Raw genomic sequence first — 12,576 nt, 5'->3', positions numbered from 1 at the left:
TAAATTTCCCTGAGATAATAATTTTTACTTGTGGCATGATAATAATCTTTTTTTAGATTACTGCCTCTGGTAAGTGTATGGAGTATCCTAATTTACTTCTAAAGGTACAGTTGTATTTTTTAAAGTGCTATATGTCGATACTGAAAATCTACATGTATTTGTGTGTGTGTGTGAGTGTGTCTACTCATTATTCAACAAAGATTTTTCCCAGTTATCTGGGAAATATACATAAATAAATATATTTACACTACTTGACTTCAAATATTATTTTTTAGTTCAACAGCCTTCACCAACATAACATTTCATGGGTAGAGCATCTTCTTCTGTGAAATACATGATCCCCTGATATTAATCATGTGCTTTTATTGGAATCTGTCATATTGCTAAAGTTTCTATCCCTCCTGATAAAGCTAATTGACCTGGGAAGAGCATGAGACCCACATTTCTATAGGACTCCAGCTTTCCTCTCACAGTTGATGGGTGAAAGGATAGGCAGCTGATTCACAATGATTCACAAAGAAAGTACGTTCCCCAAAATGTTCAAACTGGAACTAGGAAAGAATCTCAGTCTCTCTTTGGTGGCAAGGCTGTGAAACATTGAAAGAGGCTTCTGACAATGGCCCTGTTTCCAAAATTCATGTTGAAATAACTAATCTAAGGGCCATAATAATTTTTAGAATCCTTAAAAATATTACAATGTTCCTAGGCAGTTAGGTAGAATAGAACACCATTCTGATGAAAAAAAATATATAGAAAAACTGCAAAATAAATTAGAACATAGCTCTAAAAATTCTCTGAGATAGGCTGGGAAGTCAAGTTCCTGCTTGCTGAAGTCTGTATGTTCCAGCTAAACTATAACTTCCCATAATTCAGTAAAGCTCCCAAAGGACTTTCAACTCATTAAAACTGGGATGATGACACTTGTAGAAAAAAAAAAAAAGTCTTAGTACACAGAGATAAATAAGTAAATCACAGAACTATTATGATGGTAGTATTACAAAACACATTGTTTTCACAAAGAAAGCTGCAAAAAACTGTACCAGTGGGTCGTAAATGATTCATGGCCCAGAAAACATTTAGGCAGAGTCTTACAGGAGGAAGCATATTCCTGGAAGAAGAAGATAAACTGCAGAGGAAGAATTGACACTTGTTGATACACCAAGAATTGCAAGTATAGTAACTTTTCCCTATGCTCCATTAGACAAAATGGAGTATATTAAGATTAGTATTTTAATATTTTATACACTTTCCATAGAGTTGAGAATGTATGAATTGTAAATTGTGAAACCACTTTTGGTATGCAATCTCTAAGGTGGGCCCTGACGTTTCCCACCTTTTGATCTTCATGCCCTTAAGTAATTCCCTTTCCTCAAATGTTGGCTAGGTATAGTGACTCACTTCTAATAAATTAAACATAGCAAAATGAATGAGGTGTCACTTCCAAGATGAGGTGATGAAAGGGCTGTGGCTTCTGTCATGGGTACTCTTTCTCACTTTCCCTTAGATTGTTCCCCTGGGAGAATGCAGCTACCATGCTGTACTGAAGCCCTACCTAGTGGACCATATGACAAGTGACTGAAAACTGACCACAATCATGTTAGAAAGCTGGAAGCAAAAACCTTCCCTGCCTCCCCCTAGGCAAGCCTTTGAATAAGACCACCACCTCTGCTGCCAGCTACACTGAGATCTCATGAACCTGAACCTGAGGCACCCAGCTAAGTCAAACCTAGATTCCTAATATAATGAGATAATAAATATTGGTTGTTTTAAGCTGCTGACTTGGATTGATTTGCAGTGCAGCAATAGGTAAGTCATATGCAGCTGCACTGCAGTTGTCAGTGGTTTGCCAAATACAAAGGACCCTTTTTAGTTCTTGTCATCCTGTGGCACTTTGCATAATGTTTGGGAAATTAAAATCAAAACTGAAACAAAATAAAAATTCAAACAAAAATAATGATAAACATTTACTCTTGGAATAAAGAATTCAAATATCTTTTAATCTCCAGATCTTATTTTACAAAGAAATAAATTATTGCTGTTAACAGCCAATGCCCAAGGTGAACCACTTGTCATATTCAAATTCTGTTTTTCCTCCTAGAGGATACCATACCATCCAATAATCACACTCCTTGGTTTTTACCCAAAGGAACTGAAAACTTCTTTCGACACTAAAACTTACACAGGGATGTTTATAGCAGCTTTATTTATCACAACCAAAATTTCGAAGCCACCAAGATATTCTTCAGTTGGTGAATAGATAAATGAACTGTGGCACATCTACACAAGGAAATATTATTGTTAAAAAGAAATGAGCTGCCAAGACATGTGAAGACATGGAGAAACAATAAGTGCATATTACTAAATGAAAGAGGCCAATCTGAGAAGGCTACACATTCTATGATTCCAATTACATGACATTCTGGAAAAAGGCAAAACTACGGAGGCAATAAAAATATCAGTGGTTTCCAGAGGTGGAGGGGGGAGAGATGAATAGGCAGAGCAAAGAGGATGTTTAGAACAGTGAAAATATTCTGCATGATACTATATTGGTGGTCATTTTACATTATACATGTGTCCAAACTCATAAAATATACAACACCAAGAGTTAATCCTAAGTTAAACTATGGCTTTTGGGTGATTATTATGTGTCAACATGAGTTCATCCTTGGTAAAAAAAAAAAAAAAAAAAAAAGTACAGTTTTGGTGATTGATAACAATGGGGGATGCTAGGTAAGTGTAGGTGCAGAAGATATCGGGGAATCTCTGCATTGTGGGGAATCTCTTAATTTTGTTGTAAATCTAAAACTCCTCTAAAAATAAAGTTTTATAAAAGAGGAATATATTTTAGAGATAATAATTAGAAATGAAATTAAAATGCTATTATACAACTAAAAAGGATAATTCTAAGTATGGTGGATATTCTAAAAAGTATATAATGAATATTATAAAATGCACAGATTTATTCAAACTAAGATGTATAATACCAAAGTATTAAAAAAATGAAATGCCTATAAAGCACTACAAAATAGCTAATAGATAATATTTATTTATAAATCAAAAGAGATTTAGAATTTTTTTACAGAATATCTAAGGACTGAATGAATAGCCAGATACTTAAAACTACTCTAAATTTCAGAAGAATAAATATGGTGAATCTCTTTTTTAGATAGCTTTATTGAGGTACACCTGATATACAAAGAACTGTGCATATTTAATGTATACGATTTCATGAGTTTGGACAAATGCCAACACTGGCAATGTCATCACCAAAATCAAGGTAATAAACACATCCATTGCTGCCCGAAGTTTCCTTGCATCCCTTTGTTTTTGCTTTTTCTTGTGTGTGTGGTAAGAACATTTAACATGAGATCAAGCTTATTAACATATTTTGAAGTCCACAACACTGTATTGTTAACTATAGGCACTATGTTGTACAGCAGGTCTCTAGAAGTTAATCTTCTTGCATAACTGAATTTTTACACTCATTGAACAACAACTACCCATTTCCTCCATCCTCTTTGCCCTGTATAACCACTATTGGATTATATGCTTCTACAAGTTTGACTATTTTGCAAACCTCATATAAGTGGAATCATGCAGTACCTGTCCTTCAGTGACTGATTTATTTTACTTAGCATAATGTTCTCTAGGTTCATCCATGTCACATATAGTAGAATTCTATTCTTTTGTCAGGGTTGAATAATATTCCATTATTATTGAATATATGCCAATACAAAAGGTATAAAAGAAAGGATGCCTCAAAATAATAAAGGCATAGATGATAAGCTCAGAGATAATATCACACTCAATGTTAAAAACTTAAAAAGTTTTCTTCAAATATCTAGAACAAGACAAGGAGCCCATTCTTAACACTTCTATTCAAAACTGTACTGAAATTTCTAGCCAAATAAATAGGGAAGAAAAAGTAAAAGGAATACAATTAGAAAGGAGGAAGTAGAATTATCTCTGTTTGCAGATGATATGATCTTATAGGTAGAAAACTCTAAAGATATCATAAGACAAAAACAAAAACAAATAAACAAATAAAAATCCTGTTAGAATGAAAAAACAAATTCAATAAAATTGGCAGTTTGCAAAATCAACACACAAAAGTCAGTTGTGTTCCTGTACACTAACACTGAACAATCCAAAAAGGAAATTCAGAAAACAATCCTATATACAATAACATCAAAAAGAATAAAATACTTAGGAACAAACTTAAGCCAGGAGATAAAATCACTGTGTACTGACAACTACAAAACATTGATAAAACAAAGTAAATTAAAGGAGACATAAATAAATGAAAAGACATCCTGTACTCAAGGATAATAAGGTTTAATATTGTCAAAATGTCCATACTACCCAAAGAAATCTACAGATTTAATCCTATGCTAGTCTAATAGATTCCAATAGCACTTTTTCACAGATATAGAAAAATATTATATTAAAATTTTTATGGAACTACAAAATACTCATATATAAAACAATCATGGGAAAAAAGAACAAAACTGAAGGCTTTACCCTTCCTGATTTCAAAATATATTACAGAGCTACTGTAATTAAACACTGTGGAACTGGCCTAAACATAGAAATACAGACCAATAAAACAAGATAGAGAATTCAGAATTAAACCCATTCACCTAAGGTCAACTGATCTTTGATGAGGGTGCCAAGAGTAAAAACATGGGGAAATGCATTTCTTCACCAAATAGTATTAGGAAATCTAGATATGTACATGCAAAAAAATGAAACTGGATACCTACCTTACGTACATAAAAATCAACTCAAAATGAATTAAGAACTTAGATGTAAAATGTGAAAATGTAAAATTACTAGAAGAAAATATGGGGAAAAAGCCTTCTTGACATTGGTCTTGGCAAAAATTTCTTGAATATGCCAGAAAACATAGACAACGGAAGCAAAAGTAGATGAGTGGGACTACATCAAACCAAAAAACTTCTACACAGCCAACAAGACAATCAACAGAATTAAAAGGCAACATACAAGACACATGAAAATATTTGCAAACCATTTATCTGATAAAGGGTTAATTTCCAAAAAGTAACTCCCACAAGTCAATAGCTAAACAAAACAAAACAAAACAATAAATAACCCAGTTTTTAAAATGGGCAATGGATGTGAGCTGACATTTCTCCAAAAAAGACATAGAAATAGTCACAGCTATATGAAAAGATGCTCAACATCATTAATTATCAGGGAAATGCAAATTAACACTATAGTGAGAGATTACCTCACACCCGTTAGGCTGGCTATTGATGAAAACCAAAAGATAAAAAGTGTTGGTAAAATTGTGGAGAAACTGGAATCCTTGTACACTGTTGGTAGGAATGTAAAATGGTGTAGCAACTATGTAAAACAGTACGGAGGTTCCTCAAAAGATTAAAAATAGAACCACAATATGATCCAGAAGTCACACTTAAAGGTATATATATCCCAAAGAATTGAAATTAGGATCTTAGAGATGTCTGTATTCTCATGTTCGTTGCAGCACTATTCACAATGGACAAGATAGGGAAACAACCCAAGTGTCCATTGATAGGTAAAGGAATAAAAAGAATGAATAAAGAGCCTGTCTAATAAGATAAAACATACCAGCAGTTTGGAAAATAAAACTACTGAGTGTGTGTATATATATATGTGTGTGTATATGATATTCCAGTGAGATAATTATAGGATTAATAGAAGAGGAAATTAAAAAAAAACAGAGATATTATGAAAAATGGAGATGAATTCAATGAGCATTGGCTGTCTCTGACAATAAAGATCGCTAAGAATGTAAAAATAGAGTTACTAGGAATTAAATAATTTCAAGGAAACTAATGTATTTGAGAACTGGGTTTTTGTTTTTGTTTTTTTTACAGTAGATCCCAGTGTGCATTTAATGCTTAAATATTGTATTAGTATTTGTGTTTAACATAAATACTCATGTGTATTTTTGAAACTCTAATCCTTTATGTCCTATCACATTTTTAGAATAATATGCTTAACCATGGGAGGAAAAGTACAAAATTATCCTAAAATAACAAAAGATATCAGACAAAACTTACTCTAAACACTAATTCTAACAAAAAAAATGCAACTATCTATCTTGAAGATATATAACAACTGAGAGTCAACAGTCCAGAAATAACTAGGTATTATCATCTTTGAATAATAATAATACATGAACATTCATTTACCTGTTATTTTACAAATACTATTTATTTATGTATGTTATTTATTTAATGAAAATTGGCATTCACTATAGGAGTAAAAAACATTTGGATATGGTTTAAAGGATAAACTTTAAAGGATATGGTTCAAAATGAATTTAGAAATCTTTGAGTGAAAGTTTAAAGTTCTGCCTTTGCTATTCATGATATAATTCAATCACATAGAAAGTCACAATATTGTAAAGCAACAATATGCCAATAAATAAAAAGTCAGTTTATTATTTAGAAAACAATGCACTCTTATCTAAATAAGATTAACAAAGGTCATAATTCACAGACTCTTGGTATATATAGTAAATGATCTTGTGCCTTTCCGTGTTATTTTTACTCGGTAATTGTTCTCTCTGGGAAAAAAAAAAAGAAGACACTATCTTGGATAATTTTACAGTACAGTCTAATCAGCATTTCTACAGTTGCCAAAAAATCCCTCAGAGTACTCTGCTTGAGTTCACAAAAAGGTTATATATTGTAGGAGTGTTATTCAATTTTCAAGAGGAGTGAGGAGGACTAAAAAAAAATACATTGAGATTTTTATCCCACACAGACATGTATAAACATACATACAAAAACATACTGTATATATACATACAAACATATTATATGGGTGTGTTACATAGTATCACTATTTATGTATCAGCTTGAGAAAGAGAGAGATCATGTATTCATTTCCCAGAAATAAATTTTATAATCAGGTTCATAAGAATAAACACAAATTTAAAAGAAGAGACTTAATTCTTAATTCTCCATGTTAAAATTAAGGAGAGAGTTTCTTTTTTCCCAGTTTCCTCCCTTTTCTTGGAGCATTTACTAGGGAAAACTTGTCATGTATATGACTATATACATGAAATATACATACTGCATAGCTAGAACATATTTGTTTATTTTAAAATCTCATAATGCCATAGATATAATCATAGATCTAGTGGATATAACAAAGGAATTGATTTAAAAACAATGTTTTATAGAATAGGTTATGGACGTAAAAGAATATAAAAACCCAAATCATTCAACTTTTTTAAAATTGCAGAAATTTATTTTTCACATTATTTAGTAAGTAAAACAGTCATTATATTGCTTTACATGTAGCTCTGCTTTTGTAAAAAGTAATCATGTTTAATAATTATGCTGCCGCAGTACACTCATAGTAAAAAATTGGTTGTCATATACACAAGCTACAACAGGACAGCCCTGGTTATTGTTTTGATAGCCATCAACTGTGCAAGGATATTCTATCTGAATTGTGTAGCAGGAAAGAATCACTGAAAAAAAAAATCCATGGCAAAGCAAATTTTTGTTTCATTGAGGGTTGAAGTAGGTAATGACTGGTAAAACTGTGATACAAAAACTTCCCCCAAACCAACCACAGTGTCCACATTTGAACCACTATATATTGTGAGGAGATGAGATATAGTTTCGCAGGGGAGAAAGGTACAATCAGCAGCTGGCTAAATGCTGTTAGGTAAGGTCTTTTCCTGTATCCATAATATTGGGATGTATTTTGGTCTTTATAATGAACAAATATCACCAGGATGTGTATAGTTCTGCGTGATATTTTAACATTAAAACATGTTGAGATGTTTTAATCTGAGTTCTGAGTCTCTTTTCCTAGTCACGAAAGTTTTCTTATTGTTTGTTGTTTTTGTTTTTGGAGGGATATTTACATTCATAGTTTTTCTCTCTGTCCTCTCCTACATATAAAATACAATTGGGGTTATTGTATAAAGGCTTTTCTCTTTTTCCTCATTTTTATATCATTTTTACATTATTATTTGTTGTTTCGAGTTTTACCGCTTTCAAGACTGCTCTTAATTAAGCATTTTCAGTTCTCTTGAACTCCTCAGTTATTTCCTACATCTCCTTTTGTACCTCATCAGGGTGCCTGTTTTTTATTTTTTAACTATTCAAACAAAACTGTATCTATATCAGAAACTTCAAGCCTTCTTTATCTATTACATTGAAACTATTTTTGTTTCTATTATATTAAAAATAGTTTTCTAAGAAGAAAATCTGTTGTCTATAGTTGGTTTATTCTCAGATCTCTGTATATCTGTAAGATTATCTTCTCTTACATTGCAGTAACTTCTATGCTCCTAATGTTTCTGGATTTGTAATAGGAAAGGTTTTTTAAAACCTTCTAATCTCACTAATTATATATAATTATTATTATGACTATTATGTTTTTTAAATACCAGATAATTTGTCTTTTCCCTATGTTTATATCTTTTGCTTAAAGAAATCTGATGTTTATGTAGTAATATTGATTGATCATTTTATGTTTAATGTCTTTGTTTTTTTTAAATCTTCCCCTCTTCTAATGCCATAAAATAATCTCATTTTCTTTTAAAGCATAAATAGCATATGTCTTTACTCAATTTGGTAAACCTTTGCAATGTCAATTTATCTACTTTTACAAGGATGACCAGTGGTGCCAGTGCTTTTCATTTCCCAATGTATTTTAACCTGTAATTCCAATTTGGACATATATGAAGTCCTGCGGTATACATTGCACTGCTTCCTAAGGGCTCCACAGAGTCCACTAGATCTATTTTCCAAACCATATGGGTGTCAATATCTGTTCTATCAGCGCCTCCCCAATTATTTTCCCTTAAAAGTTCTTGATTATTTATGAATACGTACCCCTCCACATGAAGTTTTGGATCAGTCTAGATTATTGACTCATTCAGTAAATGTCATTTACCTGTGCCAGCATAATTTCAGGTACTAAGTATACAGTAAACAAAACAGACAAAAATCCTCATCCTTACAGAGTGTACATTCTTATGAAAAAGAAAATGGGCAAGATATATGACAAAATGATATAGTGTATTATGCAGGGATAATGCTAAAGATAACAGATATAACATGTTTATTAATCAGCTGTATATGTGTTAATTAATCACCAAAATATCTCAGTGGCCTACAACAACAAATATTTAACTCTATCTTCCATTATATGAGAACTATGAATAAGCTACTAGGTTAGGGTCAATTCCAAGTGAGTTTTCATTCCAGAATATGAGCTGAAAAGGCAATCATTGGGAAGACAAGATCAGGAACACAGGATGAAACCACTGAAGGGCAATTAAAGTGGCTTATGGCATGTCTGCTTATATTCTGTTGGCAAAACAAAGTCATTGGCAAAGCACAAAGTTAAAGTAGCAGAGACATATATGCCACCTACATGAAAGCATGATGAGAGAGGGAAAGAAATAAACAATGGTGAACAAATAATATAATCTGTTCACTGTCCACTCTCTAGACTCAAATAATTATGTGCCCCTTAGAGGTAAAATGCACTTACCTGCTCCCTGACACCCCCAAATCTCTTTAAATCATGACACCAGTCTTGATTTCAAGATCTTTTGATATAATCATACACAATGTGGCTTTTCTTGTTCCAGAGACCACTGAATTAGAAGGACACATTATTTGCCCACCACAAATTCAATATATAATTGGGGATGAATAGGGACAAAATTATTGAAATAAACATCCTATTTAAAAGGGAAACTATGTCAGTGACTCATGGCAACTCAGAACTTACTCTGTGCAATCATCATAAGGGTTCCTGTCCCTAACGCTCTAAGGCTAATTTATTTGTTGAACACTTTACATTTGTATTTTTAGCCCAAAAAAATCATGCAATTTCTGGTTTCTTTCTCTTCTCTTTCATGTCTATTAGAAAATACACCAATTTTTTTCTGAGCTCATCTCTTTCTTGTAGTATCTTATCAAATACAGCTAATAACAATCAACTGATACTGTAGACATTCTCTCTTAAAATCTCTTCTCCTATAGCCATGGGTTCATTAGGTACATTTTCTGCCTTCCAAGTTATCCTAAGAAAATATTTATCAAAACAAAACACAGTCACCTTCTACCATCCTATAAGTATTACTTCATACTTTGTTCTTCTGCAAACACAAATCTGCATAATTTGTTGTTGTTGTTGCCTTGGTCAAATTAACTGGTGAATCCTAAACTCAATGGGAAAATATCTTCTAATTATTGGAAACCATGGCAAAGTCAGGGAGAGAAGTATTAAATTTACCAGGGCAGGTAAGAGAGATACCAAGTATTTGAGGATGAGAAGTCAGTAAAATACTATTCCAAACAGAATTCTCCAAGGAAGTAAGACAAATGAGAATGAATGTTGTATAATGATTGCAGTCTCTGACACAAACATCTTAAATAGTTTTCCAATAAGGTTCTCTGAACAATGAATTCATTTTTTTTGTTTTAATGTATCTTTCTATCATCTTCATTTTTAATGCAATTTAGCATGTTAAAGATTTCTAGAGTAACATTTTCTCCCCTTCTCATCAATTTTGAAGACAATTCTCCATATCATCTGCACTCTGCTTTTGTTGATGAGAAGTTCATGTTGAGTTAAAAGGTTTTCTCTTTAGTTTTAGAATTCTAAACTTCACCATAACACATCTAAGTGACAGTATTTTTCCACCCTGTTTGGAGCATCTTATAATTGTTTTTCTAAGGATTCATGTCTGTACTTATTCTTGAATACTCTTAGTCTAGTTTTTTGTTTTTGTGTTTTGAACACTGCCTCACCATTCTCTTTGGTGTGAAGACCACATGAAAGTCCTATGATTTTACATTGAAGCTTTGTTTCCTTTGGTGAATATTTTTCTCTCTCGCTCTCTCTTTCTTCAGCCTCTCAGATGCATTTTGGCTAATTTTCTTCAAACATGTCTTCCACTTTACTTACTCTGTATTCGGTTGTGTCTAATCTATTCCACCAATGTCAATGTCTACGTTGTATCATCTATTGATTGATTAGTACAGTTTTTCCATTTCTCATTTCAGACCAAGCCCTTGTTTCATGCCAGATGCCTAGCCCTAGTAATGTCTCTAATAACTTCCTATAATTATATACTTCCTCTTTTCTCCAGGGCTAACAAGCTAAGATGTCAGCTCCTAGTGCCTACATCCTGCCTTATACTGCCTCTGGACTCCCACATCTGCTTGCAAATTTCCCACTTAAAGTGCAGATTCACTCACACTACTACAACTACATAAAAATATAAAGTTTATTGAGGGGAAACATAATTATATCAATAGTGAATGCACATAATCCCCTAAACTCTTATTTGTTCAGAATATGACATTTAGGCTTCACAGAACCCTACAACAGAGCTCCAGTAGAAAGGAATGCCCACTCCCATAATGTTCTCTATATTTTCAAGGTCAGGAGCCAGAGAGCACTAACACACCTAGGCAAATATGCAAGTGGAAGCTCCTTAGCTGAAGAGGTGGCTGTATTAGAAAGAAGGAGCCTCTGAGTTCTACAGCTGGTGTCTGCTTATAGACTCTAGAGCTGACTTGTATGAAACAAGTCTTCTACTTGTTTTTCCTCATTTCTTTAAATTTAAGCTCCTTTTTAATATTAGCTACCTAATTGTTGTCAAAGTATCGATAATGTATATACTTACATTTATTTCTTTTCTTGTAAATATTATGAAGGTTGGTTCATTCTTGGCAACCATACTTTCCATGGGAAAAATTAGAAAGTGTGTGGAGAGAATTTTTTCTGTGAATGAAATGTCTGTTACACCAAATATCTACTACAGAGTCTACAGCATTTTTGATGTCTTAAATTATTTTAAGGTAGAATTTCTCCTTATCTGGAAAAGTTAAATATACTGGAACATTTGTGATTTAAATGCCTGGATGTGAAGTTCAGACTTGCTGAGCTATGAGGTGGTGCAATGAGCATTATTGAATTCCAGGTACCGAATTATTTGCAGTACATTAGTAATGTCTTTTTTGTTGTTGTTAGTTTGAACATATATGAATGATTTCTCAGTGATATTCTACCCATTAGCAAGTTTTAAACATATCTTTAAATTGTGCTAATGTTACCTATTTTGGTGTTAAGACTACATAATTTTATATGACAGAGATACAGATATTATTTCATATTTTTGTTCCTGAATGTGCCATAATTTATATGCCATATGTGATCCTTTTCAAATAATTCCTTAGACTCCATCATAAAATGTTAATGATTAGCTGAAGTACACTTAAGAAAGGAAGATGATGGGAATAATAAAAGAGCATTTGGTTCATTGAAGCTTGTCCCTTTTAATACACTTTTTTTCCCAGGATAGTCTTGATTCTAATTGCTTTCTAAAAGACTTTGTGTCTTTGCTTCAGTAGGTTTTCCAGGTGAGCAACTAAGTCATTCCCTAAGATTAACCCTATGCCCTAGCCTATAAGAACTGTAATCAATTGATCATTACATTTATTCTGATAATTAATATTTTTATTACATTAATAATATTTACTTGGAAAATTTACTACCTTTATACAAGATGTATATTTA

At 32.4% G+C, this 12,576-nt stretch overlaps 1 protein-coding gene across 3 annotated transcripts in view; it reads right to left on the bottom strand.

Moving 5' to 3' along the window:
- The window catches only part of CDH18 (cadherin 18), a 743,326-nt gene that overhangs the window by 106,150 nt on the left and 624,600 nt on the right, over window positions 1–12,576 (bottom strand). The window lies entirely within an intron of this gene.

Source organism: Hippopotamus amphibius, chromosome 15 (genome assembly GCF_030028045.1).
Source record: "Hippopotamus amphibius kiboko isolate mHipAmp2 chromosome 15, mHipAmp2.hap2, whole genome shotgun sequence".
Lineage (NCBI taxonomy): Eukaryota > Metazoa > Chordata > Mammalia > Artiodactyla > Hippopotamidae > Hippopotamus > Hippopotamus amphibius.
The sequence above is the reverse complement of the archived record's forward strand: the minus strand, read 5'-3'. Positions and strand labels throughout refer to the sequence as shown.